This window comes from Lonchura striata, chromosome 2 (assembly GCF_046129695.1).
Source record: "Lonchura striata isolate bLonStr1 chromosome 2, bLonStr1.mat, whole genome shotgun sequence".
Taxonomy (NCBI): domain Eukaryota; kingdom Metazoa; phylum Chordata; class Aves; order Passeriformes; family Estrildidae; genus Lonchura; species Lonchura striata.
The window spans coordinates 60603027-60619771 of NC_134604.1; the positions used below are offsets into that span (position 1 = coordinate 60603027).

Consider the following 16745-nt stretch of genomic DNA (forward strand, 5'->3'; position numbering starts at 1 on the left):
ACTTAATAGCCTACTAACAGATTAACTGTTCATAAAAAAGAAAAAGAAAAAAAAAAAAAAAAAAAAAAAAAAAAAAAAAAAACACCAAATGGGCAAAACCCAGCAAACAAACAAACAAAAAACCTCCAAACCCAAATCGTAGATATTATTACTCCAATGCATCTCAGCATTGATATCTCAACATCCCAATACAAAATTTTCACTGCCCATCCTTCTATTTTCAAATCATATTTCCTCCAGTTTTGTGGCAAAATTTTCTTGAATTCTGCCATGAAATCCTGGATTACTGTGCCAAAGCCACTGCCATTGAATGGAAATTGCCAGTGGATAAATGTGAGCTGAGCTGATTTGGTCTCTGAAGCACATGATCTACCCAACATAGAGAAGTTTATCCAATAGAGCACTGTAATGATTTGTATTTGATGCTCCAGAATAGCCCATCAGGCATCCTGTAGCAAAGAGAAAGAAGGAAAAAATTCTGACATGACAGCAAAAGGTAATTTTTCTCCTGACACAGGCAGGAATCTAATATTGTACATCAATCAGGGGCTACTAACTGGCCAGATCTGCACTCAGAATGTTTACACTGATAAAATTGAAGAAATATTCCTGCTTAGCATACTTTTATAACAGACCTGGCATGTGCAGCTTTTGTTTACCTACAAACTTTCTGGTGAGAAATCTGTTGGGAAGAGGCTTTTTTTGCTGTAGTTTGCTTTTACAGTGCTCTGCTGGTATCTGTTTTGCTAGTATACAGAGGAAAACTTCCTTGCAGTCTGGCATGGCCCCATTTCTCAGTTTTCCTCTTCCAGCAGAAATTTTGAACTCAGACAGTTCATGGTTATTCCCGATTTTCTCAGCTTCCCTTGTTATTGCTCAGGGCTGCAGCTTGGCCCTAGTCTCTGAGAAAAACTCATGCCTTGAAACAGGAGTGTGCACTAGGAGTCATCTATATCCAGCAAGGATGATCTCTGGAGGAAAAATCAGGGTTAAGCTATAAGACTTCATTAAGAACCACCTTCGTGAGACTGTTTCACTGCAGGTGAAATACCTCTGAAATGGGTGGAATTGCACATGTTCAAAACTGGAATAATGCAGCTGGGTACTAATCTCCCAGTAACCCAGCTGAGGGCTGTCCATGCACACACACCTTTGAATATCCACACAGGGAATGACAGATCACAGCGCTGCAACTTGCAGTAATAGGAGAAAACAACAGATCAAAGGTGACCTCTTAATCTGTTTTGATCTGTGCTCCCCCCTCTCAGTTCACAAGGCAGTACTTAGTGTGCATGGCTGGAGGGGACCATCCAGCATTTGTGCTTTTATTGTCTAGGAGACTTAGTCTCCAGCCTGAGTGTAGTCCAACACACATTTTACCATCTGCTCTATTTCCTATGTGCCTATGAGATCATTTTCCTACACGTGAAATTATAACATGAAGATTCACATATGCTTACACAGCCTATATCTATTATTATTTGTTAAACACTGAGAAGTTCCTTGGCACAATACAGGGCCCAGCATGGAGACATATCAAGCCCTGAAGCCATGCTTCATGTGAAGTACACCCAAAATGGCTATTCTGGCTGAAAGAGCAGTGTTAGGAATTTCAAACCACTTCCCTTCCTTGGAGTTCTGAGCAGATTCATGACATTTCTGGCAATGCAGCTTAAAAAGCCATTCACAGAAATTTGTGCTGCAGTCATCACAAAAGCTTTCTTTTTTTCCACTCATGTAAAACCCAATTTTTAGCACAAAATATACATTTCAGCAAGTTTAAGATAGTCCATAAAGATTTTGGAATGCAATTTTAGATCAAAATTATAATAATAAAATGTCACTGTTCCTTTTTTAGTTGATAGTTATAATAATGTTAGTTGTTCATGAAGACTTTCACATCTTAGCAAAACTTGTAACACACATTTTCTCATTTCTAATTTATTGTGTTATTCTCCTCAGCCTACATCTCTCATATTCCTTGCAGGAGCATTAAATGAGAGCTGAAACAACATAGCTGAAACAGAGCTCCCCGTTCTCTTTCCTCTCTCTTCCTTTTTTGGTTTCCATCCTCCCTTTCTGGTTCCTCATCTCTCCTGAAGACAAGGGCAGAGGGTGGCTGGATGCAGTCCCAGATTCACAGGGTGCCATGTGGCCATCCACATCCTTTCTCACAGTCCTACTCCATGTGCAAAGGAGGATTTGTCTCACCTCCCCTGACGTGTCTAAAATACAGATGTCTGTATCTAGGCTATGTGCCTGAAGCTCTCTCAGTACCAAGAGGAAGAAACAGGAATGGATAAAGTGCAATTCACCTCATCCTAGGTGGGGTAGTGCCCAAAATAGGTCAGATGAATCATGGCTTCAAAGTGCCATGCTCTGCTGACCACAAAGAGAGCCTAGATGACTAAATGTTTAGTGTTAGCTGAGACAGAGCCTGTCCTCAAGCATCTTTCCTTTATGTCATTATTCTGTCTATTCCCGTGTTGCTCCCAGCACATTATCCTCCTGAACTGTCCAACTGGCTTTCCTTCTCATGAGTGGCAATGCCCAAAGAAATGGTAACTTTCCTCCAGCTGCAGCTCTGCAGCAATTTCCCAGCCTGGGCTTTCTTCTCAGATATCTCACTGATGTAGCATTTCATGGAGTGCCTTGCAAAAATCATTTGCAAAAGCTCCTAGCTTGTATTTCACATCTCTTTTCAGAATTCACCTCTACCAGGATGCACACGCTAGAGATTGCCTATTGCTAGCAGCTAAGTAGGTGGTCTTTTGCGAATCATTAACATTCTTCCTCTTGTGCATTAACCCCTCCAAAAAAACTTCTAAGAGTGAAACTTGCTATTATCCTATCACCAATATTCTAGGGCTGGCAGAGCCAGGAACTCAAGCCCCTCAAGTCTACAGGGTGGGTTTATACAAGGGTTTACAATAGCTTTCTGACACTTTGTGAATGGCAGCATAAATTACAATGCAAAAATAGATTAACAAGATAAAGTGGTTTCACTTCTTTAAATAGCCCTTACAGGCACCAGAGTTCTTCTACAGATTTAAAGGAGTCTTTTCTTCTTACTCCTCCACCTTCCACATTTTAAGCAGGTAGCAGTGAATGGAGTACACATTGTGAAATGCCATTGCCTCTTCATCAGGTTACAGCACTAGAGAAAAAATAAAAAGAAAATCCAAATGAAAATCACTTCTCTTTCCAGTCTCACTCTACCTCAGAGTTCCCCCTAATAGCTGAAAGGGATTAAGATCTTAAATAACTTGCTGACAAAACCACTGTACAATAGGACCAGTTGGTAACATTGGGAGGAGATGTTCAGCTTTGTTTTTCTTCATGCTCATAGAGGATCTGACTAAAATCAACTATTCTTCTAGCCCATAAATGAATGCAAAGCCTGATCCAGTCACAGGAACTCCCAGCACAGGGTTGAAGCTTCTGAGAGCATGATTTCTGGAAGCAGTTCTTCCCATGTGGACACACTGTGTGCCAGCAAATATCTGCTTTGGCAGGAACAGAGCTTGTTAATCTGAAGTGCCAAATGCCCACACATCTCACAGAAATCCATGAGATCCCAAAATCCAAGAAAATGGGAGATGGAAAAGATCTTTGCCTTTGGGGTAAGCCCATTAACATTAAGCTCCTGAAGAGGCTGAGGGATCACCGAGAAGTTGCTTTCATCTTCTGCAAAATGTCAAAAAATAAATGTCCAGTACTTTGAGCATCATCCTATCACTGCACCTACACATCCCAGCTGGCATTAGGACACGGCTGTAGCAGCTGGCAGGAATCCCAGATCAGAGTGAGCATGCAGGCACAAGCATGGAGCTGAAATATTGCTGAAACTAATGGGAAAGGAGGCAGGACAGCAAAAGCACCGAGATCTGCACTGCTAGCCTTGTATTCTAACATTGTGCAGACTCAAACAGAAGCAAGCCAACTCAATTTTGTGTACAACAGAGGAAGCAAATAATTCTAGGAGAGGGATCAAACTTCTGCCTACCAGTCTTCAAGAGTGAAAAATACCTGTACAAGGCACACAGAATATCCTTAACATCAGCAGTTTTTGCTTAGCACAACCTGGTGTCAAGTAGTAAAGAAAAATCACTGAGTTGTTGCCAGTTGCACTTCTGCTACAATTTGGAAAGCCAAGACCAGCTCCATGGCAGGATCAACAGAACAAGCCAAGGACCAGCAGCCATTGTTCCTATTTGTAGCTCAAATTGGTGGTTTCCTTTCTACATGGGTGGTAGGAACCATCTGGTCCCACTTAGACATTTATAGGAAACACGTACAGGTCAGAGCGAGATGTTTCCAGGATATTTTTCTAATTGAGAAGGAGAAAGAGGTACTTCCATAGAGAAAGCCATCACATCCTAAGGTAAGATCAGATAAATGAACCTTGCTTTCCATGGATGGTAAGGAGAACCTCAGACTCACTCACTGGATTGCCAGTGAGTGGCACAATGAATCCTACACATAGTACCTCAGCCTTCCGCACCTTTGCAACACCACTGCTGAACATTTTAACTGCAATTGTGTTTTGGAAACTACAACCTAGATAGACAAGATTCCCAGCATCAGCATCTTCCACATATTACCAGCCACACATGACTATGCTTAGGTCTGTTTCATGACAAAATCCTTTTCTCTTCTTCAGCTTTGGAGGTCTGACTCTTCTGCATGGCTCTCCTGGTGCACGTACTGTCCTAGATAAAGAGGCCCAACCCTGGTACTGAAGAGAAATGGTGTCCATGTGAGCATTGCCCTCAGCCTGTACCTTCCTACCCTTTCCTCTCCACTCTGTCAGTCTGGTTCAGTCTGGTGACTTCTATAGAGACAGCAATTATAAGGATCACTTTTCAGGTTCCACCTGGCAGGGTTGGTGTGTGCCTTCAACCCTCACCCAGAGGTCAAGACATGGCCTTCAAAATGCATTGCAAATACAAATCACCTGAGACTTCAAGCTGCTCTGGCTTGTGCCTCATTAAGCTGCATGGTGATAACAGACAGCAATAACTACTGTGAAATCCACACCTGAAGCCTGTTGGTTCTTGTGAGAGGTACTTTTGCCACTGGCCTTATGCTGCTTGCAAACAGACACTAGGTCAGAACAAACAGAAGAGCAAGAAAGCATCATTACCAGGCAGCCACTGAGCAGAGAGAGCTTTTTCCCTGTGGTAATTTACTCCATAGTTTTCAGATTTGCTAGTCTGTTTCGGGTCATGTTGTTTCAATGTCTTTTCTCCAAGAATAAATACAGCATGAAAAGTCTCCTAATGGACCCCTGTAGACAGAGTCTAACTCCAGGTCATAGAAGCAGCTGGCAAACATATTCATAAGCTATAATATCCACATGACAAACCTCAATATTCACTCACGCCCCATTAACTCCACCATCAGCACGAGCACTGTGCTTCCAAGAGCATGGGTGAGGGACCCAGGGGAGCCAGGTGGAGATGTCCCAACCATGTGCCTGGGTACACCCAGCACTGGGGATCAGAGCTGGGCAGCAACATTCAATTGATGGTACTTCCCAACTCTGTACAGAGGCTAAATCCAGCATTGGATATTCAGAATCATAGAATCATTTAGGTAGGAAAATGCCATTGAGCTCAAACATTACCCCAACACTACCAAGGCCAACAACAACCATGTCCCTAAGTGCCACATCCTCCATGTTCTTTAAATACATCCAGGAATAGGGACTCCACCACTTCCTTGCACAGCTTTTCCAGTGTTTGATAATCCTCTCAGTGAATCATTTTTCCTAGTATCCAATATAAATCTTGCCTGACACACCTTGAGGCTGTTACCTCTTCCACCACTTGTTACTTGAGAGAAGAGAACGTCTCCTTTTCTACAACCTCAGATAGTCATAGAGAGTGATAAGGTCCCCCATAAGCCTCCTTTTCTCCAGGCTAAACTATCCTAGCTTCCTCAACGCTTCTCATAAGACGTGTGCTCCAACCATTCTCTGGACTTGCTCCAACACCTCATTGTCTGTTTTGCAGTGAGGGGCCCAGAACAGGACCAAGGGTTGAGGTGTGGCTTCACAAGTGCCGAGTACAGGGGATGATCACTGCCTGAGTCCTACTGGCCACACCACTGCTGATGCAGGCCAGGATGTCATTGGTCCTCTTGGCCACCTGGGCACAGCTGGTTCATGTTCAGCTGCTGTTGACCAGCACCCCCAGATCCTTTTCCAAAGGGCAGCCTTCCAGCCACTCTGTCCCCAGCCTGTAGCACTGCATGGGGTTGTTGTGCCCCAAGGACAGGACCTGGCACTCCAGCTTGCTGTACTTCATACAAATGGCCTAGGCCCATTGGTCCAGCTCACCCAGATCCCTCTGCAGAGCCTTCCTGCCCTTCAGCAAATCAACACTCTCACACAACTTGGTGTCCTGTGAAAATTGACTGAGGGTGAACTCAATCCACTCACCCGGGTTCTTGATAAAGAAAGTAAACAGGACTGGCTCCAAAACTGAGCCCTGGGGACACCACTTGTGACCAGCCATCAGCTGGATTTAACTCTATCCACCACTCTCTGGGTCCAGTCATCCAACCAGTTTTTTACCCAGCAAACAGTGCACCTGTCCAAGCCATGAGCCATCCTCCATGAGAATGGAGATTGTCCTTAGACTTCCTTGTGTTGCTGATTAATTGACAAAAACATTTTTATTGCTTTTATGTCAGTAGCCAGAACAAGTTCTAGCTTGGTTTTAGCCCTTCTAATTTTCTCCCTGCATAACCTCACAACAGCCTCATACTCCTCCTGAATTGCCTGCCCCTTCTTCCAAAGGTCATAAACTCCCCATTTTTTCCTGAGTTTCAGCCAAAGCTCTCTGTTCATCCAAGCTTCTTCTTCCCCACTGACTCATTTTTCAGCATATGGGGACAACCTGCTTCTCCACTTTTACGATTTTCTTCTTGAAGAATGTCCAGCCTTCCTGGACCCTTTTTCCCTTCAGGACTGCCTCCCAAAGTACTCTCTCAACCAGTGTCCTAAACAGGCCAAAGCCAGCCCTCCAGAAGTCCAGTGTTGCAGTTCTGCTGACCACCTTCCTTACTTTCCCAAGAACAAAAACTTTGGTTATTTCATGGTCACTGTTTCCCAGGCTGCCTCACAGTGACCATCACATCACCCACCAGCCCTTCCCAGTTCACAAAGGGCAGGTCCAGAGGGACAGCTCTCCTTGCTGGCTCCCTCACCAGTTTTGTCACCAAGTTATCTTCCACATACTCCAGGAACCTCCTGGACTGTTTTCTGTATGCTGTGCTGTATTTCCAGCAGATGTCTGATAAGTTTAAGTACTCCACAAGAATGAAGGCCAGAGATTGTGAGACTTACCCCCACTGCTTACAGAATATTTCACCTGCCTCTTTACCCTTGTCGGGTGGTCTGTAAGAGACTCTCACCAGGATACCTGCCTTGTTGGCATTCTCCCCTGACTTTTATCCATGGGCACTCAACTCTCTCATCACCATCCTTAGACAGAGAAAGAAGACAAGCAGAGCCTGGGACTGATGCTGGTACAGTAAGCTGCAGTAATAGGTCAAGCTGTCAGCTGTTATTAACCTTAGTAAAATCCATGTCTTCTAGTTCAGCCTCAATTAATTCATGTAGTGTTTGAGAGCCTTCATGTTACACTGTGAAATTACTGGCTCTATCTTCAGCCTGGATAACCTGCCTGTCTCTCTTCCTGCACCATTTAAATGTCAGTTATATTTTTCTGGTTGAGTGGTTAGCAAAAGGATGAATGAACAAGTGTTTGTGCTAACTGATCTATACAAAGATGCATCATTAAGCAGAAATGGACATGGTTTGATATGATTTTGATGTGGTCTTGGCTTACTTTTGGAAATTTATTTTCTGCTAGTAAAGTATTGAGAAACATGAGGTGTTACATTTTATCCTGTCTTCCTCATAAATTAAGCATTTCTAGAAGTCAAAGTTATGGTACATTCAAAACAAAAACAATGGTCTGAATTCCTTTATTTATAGTGATCAGCATGGTGCAAGCAAGTTGTTCCATCTCATTACCAAACAGCTTCATATTCCTGATATAAAATCTATCCTCTTACTTCTTCAAGGGAAAGAAGACTCCAGAACACAGATGTGTTTGAGCACAGAATTAACTATCATAGTGCCAAGGCCAGACACCAAGAAACAAGTCCCCATGTCCATGCTAGCAAGGCAATCCCCTGCTCTTCCTCATCCCTCTGCTCCCTAGAGAATTGTCAGTCCTCAGACCAGAAATCAGGCAACCCCCATGCAAGGCCTGAGGGGAGCTGAGAACGCCAGGTTCATTCCTTGCCCTTCCGAGGACTAGGAAAGTGCAGAGGTCCTGGAATCCAGCAATACTTCTCAGCTCCTAGCTCTGCTTCAGTCACTTCAACCAGCTTTCTCCAAACCAAATCTACTATCCTGGGGAACAGCACCAAACAACAGAGCTCCAAACTAGCCTGCCACCTGGGAGGCCAGGCTCAAGTCCTGACTGAGAAACAGAGACAGTCATCAAAATGCAGCTGGTTGGACTGAAACCACAAGGCTAGACGAAGAAAAGATACTCCTTTGCTTGGGACCCAACAAAGAGTGTGGGAGAAGTCCAGGCTCAAACTTTTGAGTTGAGTGAGAGCAGAGGCTTGACATGTCTCTGAAGTCGCCATTGGTCATTACAGAGCTGTGTGCTGTGGCTGGGGAGAATGGCTCCAAATCTCTCATTTTGAAATAGTTTGATTTTATATACATGATTAATATTCATTGAACCAAAGAGGAAGATTTATCAACTGGTCAAATATATTAAGGAAACTTTAATGAGAGATGATGCTGGCTTACACTGGTGAAATATGAATCAAGATGTGCATTTAGACCATAACCCAGCCCCAAATAGGAAAAATTTCTAGCAATAACCTGCCCTTTCTCCGGCCAACCTTAAAAGGAAAACCTGGGTCCTCAGGCCAGACAGCTGTCACTGCAGACTTTGGCCAGAGTCCTGCTGATGACAAATGGATTATCAGAATTTGGATGGATAATCATTCAGATCCACAGGTCAGTACAGAAATTTCAGAAACAACTGTGTCAGTAGCAGTCCAGTGCCAACAGGCACTGAGAGGACTCCTTTCTCTTCTCTCATTGTTATGGGGTTTCTGTCTCAAGCATCCTCTGAAAACAGGCCCAAACAGATGACTTTTGCAGCCCACACACATGACCACATTTCAGTTTTTCAGGCCATGAAACTGAGAATCATTGCAAGGTCTGGAACCTTCCTTCAAAAGGAAAATAAGATATCTCCAATACTTCTGAAAAAAAAAAAAAGAAATACCCACTTCCATCCAGGCAAAGCACACGCTAACTTGCATGAGAAGGAATGAGAAAAGCCTTCAGGAAATAGCTAACAGTTTCCAAGTCTTTCATTTTCACAGACTCTGGCTTTCTTCAGGGGAAAAAGTGTCCTTTTTAAATGTGTCTGACCTTGGGCTCTGTTCTTACAAACATTGATTCAGGGAGGTACTTTGTTGTTATTTATTCTCAACTAATGACTGAACTGGCACAGCTCTGAAGAAAGGGTATATCAAAAGCCCAGTGTCCTCAGGATTGTTCCTGTTCCATGCTCGAGTTCTTCCTGCCCTTGGCTAATCCTGAATTGCCACAAACCTCTATTTTGGCTTAGCTGAGGTAAAAGCAGCCCCAGTATCTCTTCCTTCCATGCACTCCGAGGCAGCATGTACAAGTTTCCTCCCTTCATGCACCTACTGAAATCCACACAGATTTGTAAGGCATTACCTCGCTGTGTATTTCTGGCAAGTATGGCTGCCCATGTTTACATATATACAGAGTCCTCTCTCCATTTGAGTGTACCCACCACTTCCTAGAGCACTGAACATGCCCATGCATGTTGTCTGACACCAAAGCCATCCTGCACAGAAGGGCCTGTAGCACCTTCTCAAAGGCTCGCATGTCTCGGCACTGTTGGGGAGGGCAATAATTCGTGCAGACTCCACCACTCCCTGGACCAGTCCAAGAGTTTTGCAGAATAGAAGTCACGCTCCAATGCTCAAAACAGTCTGAGGCTTTGTTTCATCTGCCAGTCTAGGGACAGCCTTCAAGATCCAAGTCACAGCTGACTCCCAGCTGAATTGAATCCCAAGCTCAATATAGCTGAAGGAGCCAAGAAAACTTTTCTCAAAAGACTGGTGCCATTTGCTAGAGTAGGAAATGTGAGTCCTCAACTTTTTGGCTGCTTGGGCTCAGTGCAGCCCGCAGCAGAGTCTTACAGTTTTCCTACTTGCAGCTCAACATGTGCCTGCCCATGTTTGTAGCTAAAAATGTGCTTTCTCTGTAATGAAACTGGAATCAATAACCAATCAAGGCAGTATGTGCTTCTGTAGAGCAGCTTAAAATAGGCTTGCTTGCTTGCTTTCTTAGCAACTGCTCACAGTGAGCCCAACCTTTCATTTCTTCCACTGAGCTGAAAAGAGCTCTGCAATCACATCATCGCAGCACAAGGCAGTCACAAATATTCCACATCTTTTAAAGCCAGAGAAGTACAGGGAACTGAAAGGCAGCAAAACACTCTGTACAATAGAAAAAAAAAAAAAACCAACACTCTTGTGCCCATAGAGCAGCAGCAGAATTGCCAAGTTGAGCACTCCAGAAGTAAGGCATGTGTAAATTAAGGTTGCTTGTGTAATATCACTTCACTCCCCCACTCCCTCTCTACATTTGCATCCTGAAACAGCCTTTAATTGTAAGAATTGCCTGCAACATTTTACTGCTGTACCCCTCTCACTCTGTTCCCAACACTTGATTAATGAGCAGCTATTCAATATCTTGTTTTCTTCTCCAGTACGTGGTCTCCTGCTTCATCTTTACTGCTGAAACCCTGCTCTGGAGTCAGAAGTCTCCATGAATCATGTAGGGGTGGATTTTTTTTTTATATAGACATTTACTACTTGGCCAAATTTGGGTAGCTTTTCCAAAGAAGGGGAAGAGGTCAGGCATACAACACAAGCTCACTGAATCCAGTTCCCTGCTCCAGATTGTAATGGCATGAGCAGTCCTCAGCAAAAGACAGCAGTGGTTTTCCCTGAGGACAGCACAACTTACTTTTCTTCTAAGATGTGTGTGAGATCCCAAGGGAGTCTCCTGGGAGGCTCTGATCCTGATGGGTCAGGCAGAAATGCTGGATCTGAAATAGGGCTCTGGGGTTTGCTCCCTGCTCTGGCTGACCGTGCCATCAACTGGTAAGAGCACATCTAACTCCCACTGGGAAATGTGGTACAGGTGTGCTCACGACTGTTCTTCTTGGAAAGCTGCCACACAGTCCTGCCTGCAGATGCAGGTTGTAACACTCTCAGTAGAGGAGACAGTGACATTTAAAAGAGCAGGAAAAATATGTATTGAAATACAAATATGTTTAACAGCACTGGCTATTTTTAAAACTACCAAAAAAGAAATTGCTTTCATTCTACTCAGGATCAAGGGCCTGTTTATAACCAGTTCCCTTCATTAAACCTTTGCTTTATAATATATGGCTGTGTCAAATACCAACATTCAATAATATTTTTTGTGAAAAGGGAGAAAAAAAACCAGTCATACTGATTGGATGGACCATCAAATAACCACTTGATGGATGAAAAGGAGAAATGGAAATGCCATCTGCATTTCCAGTACTCCCCAAGTGATCAGCCCACTGGGAAATAACAAGGGAGGAGGATTCAATATTCTCTATATGTCTGCAAATCACTATTACACACCAAATTTTGCAGGAGATCAATACCCCTCTAATAATTCTGCCACGGATGCCAGAGCTCATTAGTAGGATGTGAATAACCATGGAGGTTGGAAATCCTATTTTACTTGTCTGTATGGATTTTAGTTTCTTACCAGCTTAGCTGGGGATTTCATGACCAGATGTTATAGTCTATGTTGAGCTCTTATTCAGGTAAAATTTCCTTATCTAAAAGTGGAGTTTTGCCTCAGCTGACTCAGCTGAGCCTCAGAGTCCTTTCTGCATTAGTTTTTACCATTACACTTGAATGAAATGCACAGGAGAGCACACCAATCTGACCAGAACTATTGGTGGTACCATTCTGATCTGAGAATGGTACTGAGAATGGAATCTGTTTCTGCTTCTTTTGATCATCCAGAATTTCTTCTTATCCTTAAATGGCGTATTCTACTGGAAAAAAAACCCCAACCAACCAACCAAAGAAATGAAACCCAACACATAGTCACTTTAAAAAATAAAAGAGTGAAACTAAATCTACTTCTGTCCTCTTGCCTTAGTATTTGAACAATTTTTTATTGTTTTGATTATACAAATTTCTCCCTTCTGCCTCTTGCAAACGAAGATTCCACAGAAGTCGTGTCATTCTGACTTGCATCCTTGGTTCAGCTTTCAAGACAAAATATGTTTCAGAAGCCATTATGGTCCCAGAAGATCTATCAATAGGATTTTTCTCAAATCTGGTTGTAAAATATGATACTTCCCCTTTCATTACAGGGCTCTTCTGTCCTTTAACTCTGGGTTTTGCAGGAGTTTTGAGAGGAATGAGTAGGACACTCAGGTTGATTAGGCTAATGAGTCAGTGCTGGTCAGCTCACTTGCTGTAGCCAGGCTGTTGGGACAGGACCCTGCAGGATTCTGAGCTTCCTGACGTATATCCCAAGCCAGACAGGGACACAGGACTTCGACAAAACCACCCAGGTCTACAAATCCTCATGGATGCTGAAATGCTGTGTCCAGGGAGCAAAGCCTGCCTGGCAAGAGCTGCTGTGGAGCCGTGGTGCACAAAGTGCAGGAACACCAACCCAGCCGAGGGATCTGCACAGGGCTGCAGCCATGCCTTGGTTAATCCATTCCAGAGAATTGTTTAATCCCACTGCAGTGTTCCCAGTGCAACAGCTTGCAACAGGGGTGACTGGAGGATATTACTGACATGTACCCTCATTTTGCAATGGCTGGGAGCATTCACTTTTGCTGCCTGTGTTGCTCCCGGAGGAAGGTCCTTTCCCCAACGCTGATTTTCAGAGCCTTTATGCTTTTACAGGAATTTTGCACAACAGAGTGGGGCTTCATTTTCTATGTCTGCAATGTTTTTCTGTCCCTGTAAATAACTGGCCTATCCAGGCTCCTCTCTGAAAAACAGAGCACTCAGGATTTCTAAATGATGGTAAAATTGCCCACCATTAGTTTCTCCAGAAATTCACACTGTGCATGCATTTCTGGTCTGCAAACACACTTAATATGAATGCAAAACATCTTCATACAAGAATCAGGGAAAGGGAAAGGGAAAGGGAAAGGGAAAGGGAAAGGGAAAGGGAAAGGGAAAGGGAAAGGGAAAGGGAAAGGGAAAGGGAAAGGGAAAGGATTTAATTGAGAGACCTTTGATAAATCTATCCATACACATAACCAGAGTTATCTAAAACATATATTTTGGACAGTAAGATATGCAAAACCTTCACTCAAATGTAAATATTTGCTTTATGTGAATGGCATGTTTTAGTCATGGATGACAGCAGACAATCTGAAATTACTTGTTTTTTTGCTACTTATATTAAAGAGAATGAGAAGGTAGATATTGGGGGGTAGATTTTCAAAGACATATTGGCATTATTTGTGTAATTACTTGGAAATTTCCATATAGATGCATTTTAAAATACTTCTGAATCCTGGCATAGACTCTGCAAGTCCTGTGAGTTAAATTTTCTTTAGAATCCAGTTCATAAGAAAAAATCATGAGAAAAAAATTCCTAAGAAAATCGAGAGGCTGTGTTAACCTAAAAATCTTACATTTTTAAATCTTTCCCAGCTAATCTATTTCACATGCCTAAAGGGTTTTGCCCACACCAGTATGAATCCACTCTTCTTGGATCTCAAAAATCCTCAAGAGAATTTTATTTGATAATAGACCTTTGAAATTGGGTAAAAACTTGTCTAAAGTCCTGAAGAAGCGTGCTTTTACAAGTTCTGCATGTGAAGGAGTGTTTTGGCAGAAGTACTCCTGTCTCTGAGGCTGGGATTAATTTAATTTAATGAAGTTAGTTGGGTTGGCAGTTTCTGCTAATCACCAGGGCTCCCTTGTCTGGCTTCACTGGTTAGAAATAGGCACCTACTGCAGACATGGGATTAATTCCTTTCAGATATTCCTTCCTGCCTCTTTTTCTCATTTTTTTAATAGGAAGAGTGCAACTGACAAACTTAACTGGATGCTCAGCTTACAAGTAGACAATGTTAAGGCAGATCATCCCAACATATGTTGTTATTTGTAAGGCATTAAGCACTATGTGGTGACTGGGCACCATGAGATTTTTGAATAGGTCAGAAGTTCCCAGAAGTGCCTCCATGAACAAAACTTTAGGTCAACACCCACCATCTGAATTTGTTATCCACTCTGCAAAAAAGGGTATCATCACTATCTTTTCAAGAACACTGTGCCTGTAGCTCCCAACTCATAAGGATTATCTTGTTCTCCATATAAGCTGTTTCAGGAAGAAACTTGTCTGAACCAAAATCTGAAGCTCCACACAACATCTGCAGAGACATGAAGCTTAGTTTGGAACAAATTCTTGCTCCATCAGCAAGTGTGCTCATCTGAACACCAAATGTGTATTTGAAAATCTGAGAAACAGGCAGGTTCTGCATTGACAGGTGTGTATTTGAGGGTCTAATACATTTAGTAAGATTCATCCAGGAGTAAATTTTTCATTGTTGGGGCAGGACCAAATTGACTAGGGGTTTTATCATATGTTCACCACATCTTTTATTTTCATCAGCTGCAGTTTGGCTTGCCACAAGTTAATGTGCTTATGCATTAGGTCAGTTTCTTCTATTCAGACTGTTTTAGCACCATCCACAAAACAAGGGTAAAAATAATTTTGGGAAAGAGAAAATCAGTATAAAACCTGTATTCATATTTGTGCTGGTGCAGCACATTCAAATATCTCAGCAAAATCTTCAGCTGCCAAAACTGTGAAGAAAGATGCATGACCTTCTGCTACATTTCCCATGTTTTTTGTCTTAATTAAACTTGTCATGAGTCATGTTTACAACACCCAACTTACAGCAGTCCTAAACAAACAAAGGCATTCACTCTCTGATGTGCGTGTCCAAACTCACCAGGGATTACTGCTGCCGTTTTCATCACTTCCTGTATGTGGAAAATGCAAAGGCCAAATTTAGAAATGGATCACAAGTCTCTGGACAGGTTGTTTCCAAGAAGGCCAATGAAATCTGCTTTCTTATTTAGTTTAAACCTGTCTTCCCAAGTATTATCTTCCTGGAGACTTTCAGACATGTTTCCATCCCTAAGCTGTTAACTCCTGCAGTATTAGGACAAAGAGACAAACTAACCTAAAAAGACAGATGGGGGATCAGAGCTGCCACTTTTTAGCGCAGAGCCTATGTGTGTGAAACCCAATAGGGCTTCCTTTGGGTACTTAAATCTAGGAAAATGATAAAAAGCAAGATATGCTTGTTATTGTAATAATATTGAGCTTCAAAGAGTCACTACCCCTCACATCACGCTTTAATTTGTCCACCTTCCCTACTAAGTAGCTTCAAACCTAAAATCATTAATATGATTATATTGAGCCAAAGAGTTTTTTTGGAGTTTTTCTAAGAGTTTATTTTTTTTTACTATTTGGTCAACACACCATGAAGCTGCATTTGAGTTATCCAACAGTCAATCCACACATATTTCAGATTACAAGGGAAACTACTTTTAAAGACAGGTTTAACACCACTCTGTGTGAAGCAAATAAATTGGATGAAATCAAAAGAAGCAGTTAAAAAGGGTCAGCTATTATAGGGGAGCAAGAACTGTCATTAGCTTGGGTATTGCTATGATCAGCAAAGCCTGGAGATGCCCTCTCACTGCACAAGACAGAAGGCAAAACCAGCCACTGCCATGAAGAACATCATTCTCTGCATGAAGAAAAGCAGGAATAAAAAGTTTGGGGTGGCAGCCAGTCCCCCGGAGGACCTTGTTCTGATTTTGCTTCACCAGCTGCATCTTGCAGGGATGCGTGTAAGCTGCAGGGCTCGGAGCCAGGCAGAGCCATACCCTGAGAATCCCACGGGCATCTCCAGATCGTGTCCACAGCCAACATAGGAAATTCCGAGACCCGACCCTCCCTCACTTCCTCTGGGGGCCCGGCGCCGGTCACCAGCAAATCCTCTCACTTCGCAAGATCTTTATGTCAGGCTGCAGCTCCTATTTTTGAGCTGACGTTCCCCGGGTTTAATCCACTTAGCCTGTGACCACCTTCATCAGCTTCCCGCAAGCACAGCACAAGGCGAGGCTGCGAGATGCTGCCTGCCGCGCTGCCATCCTCCCCCGCTGCCCCACCGCCCCCCCGGGAGCGTGTATTTATAAAGAGGTGGATTAGGAACATTACCAGGCAGGTCACAGGGTGTCAAGCTGCTCTTTCAGGGCTTAAAATCGGAGGCTTACTCAAGAGGGAGTGCTCGGCTCCTGTGAAAGCGGCGGAGATGATTGCTGCGATGTACTTGCAATTTACTCTATTAGCAGCACCGGTGCTTCAGCCTGGAGCGTTTCGAGACGCAGTTCCTGTAAACAAAGCAATCAGGACGTGTAGAAATGCTTTGTTTTAATTTTTTTTTTTTAATTTTTGCATGTGGGGAAAATAATTGGAGTATTTTTAAGTGCAATGAATGAAATTCAAAAATGGTGCAAATCCACCTAGTAGTCAGTGAGCACTGGGTGATTCATAC

General features: G+C 43.1%; 1 long non-coding RNA gene across 1 annotated transcript; it reads right to left on the reverse strand.

Annotated features, from left to right (window-relative positions):
• Positions 1–2992: 2992 nt before the first annotated feature.
• LOC116183623 (uncharacterized) lies at positions 2993–16494 on the reverse strand. The gene is made up of 2 exons (XR_004148285.2): positions 16409–16494; positions 2993–3157 (listed from the first exon to the last, which is right to left on the reverse strand). It is a non-coding gene; the product is annotated as an uncharacterized LOC116183623 (long non-coding RNA).
• Positions 16495–16745: the final 251 nt, after the last annotated feature.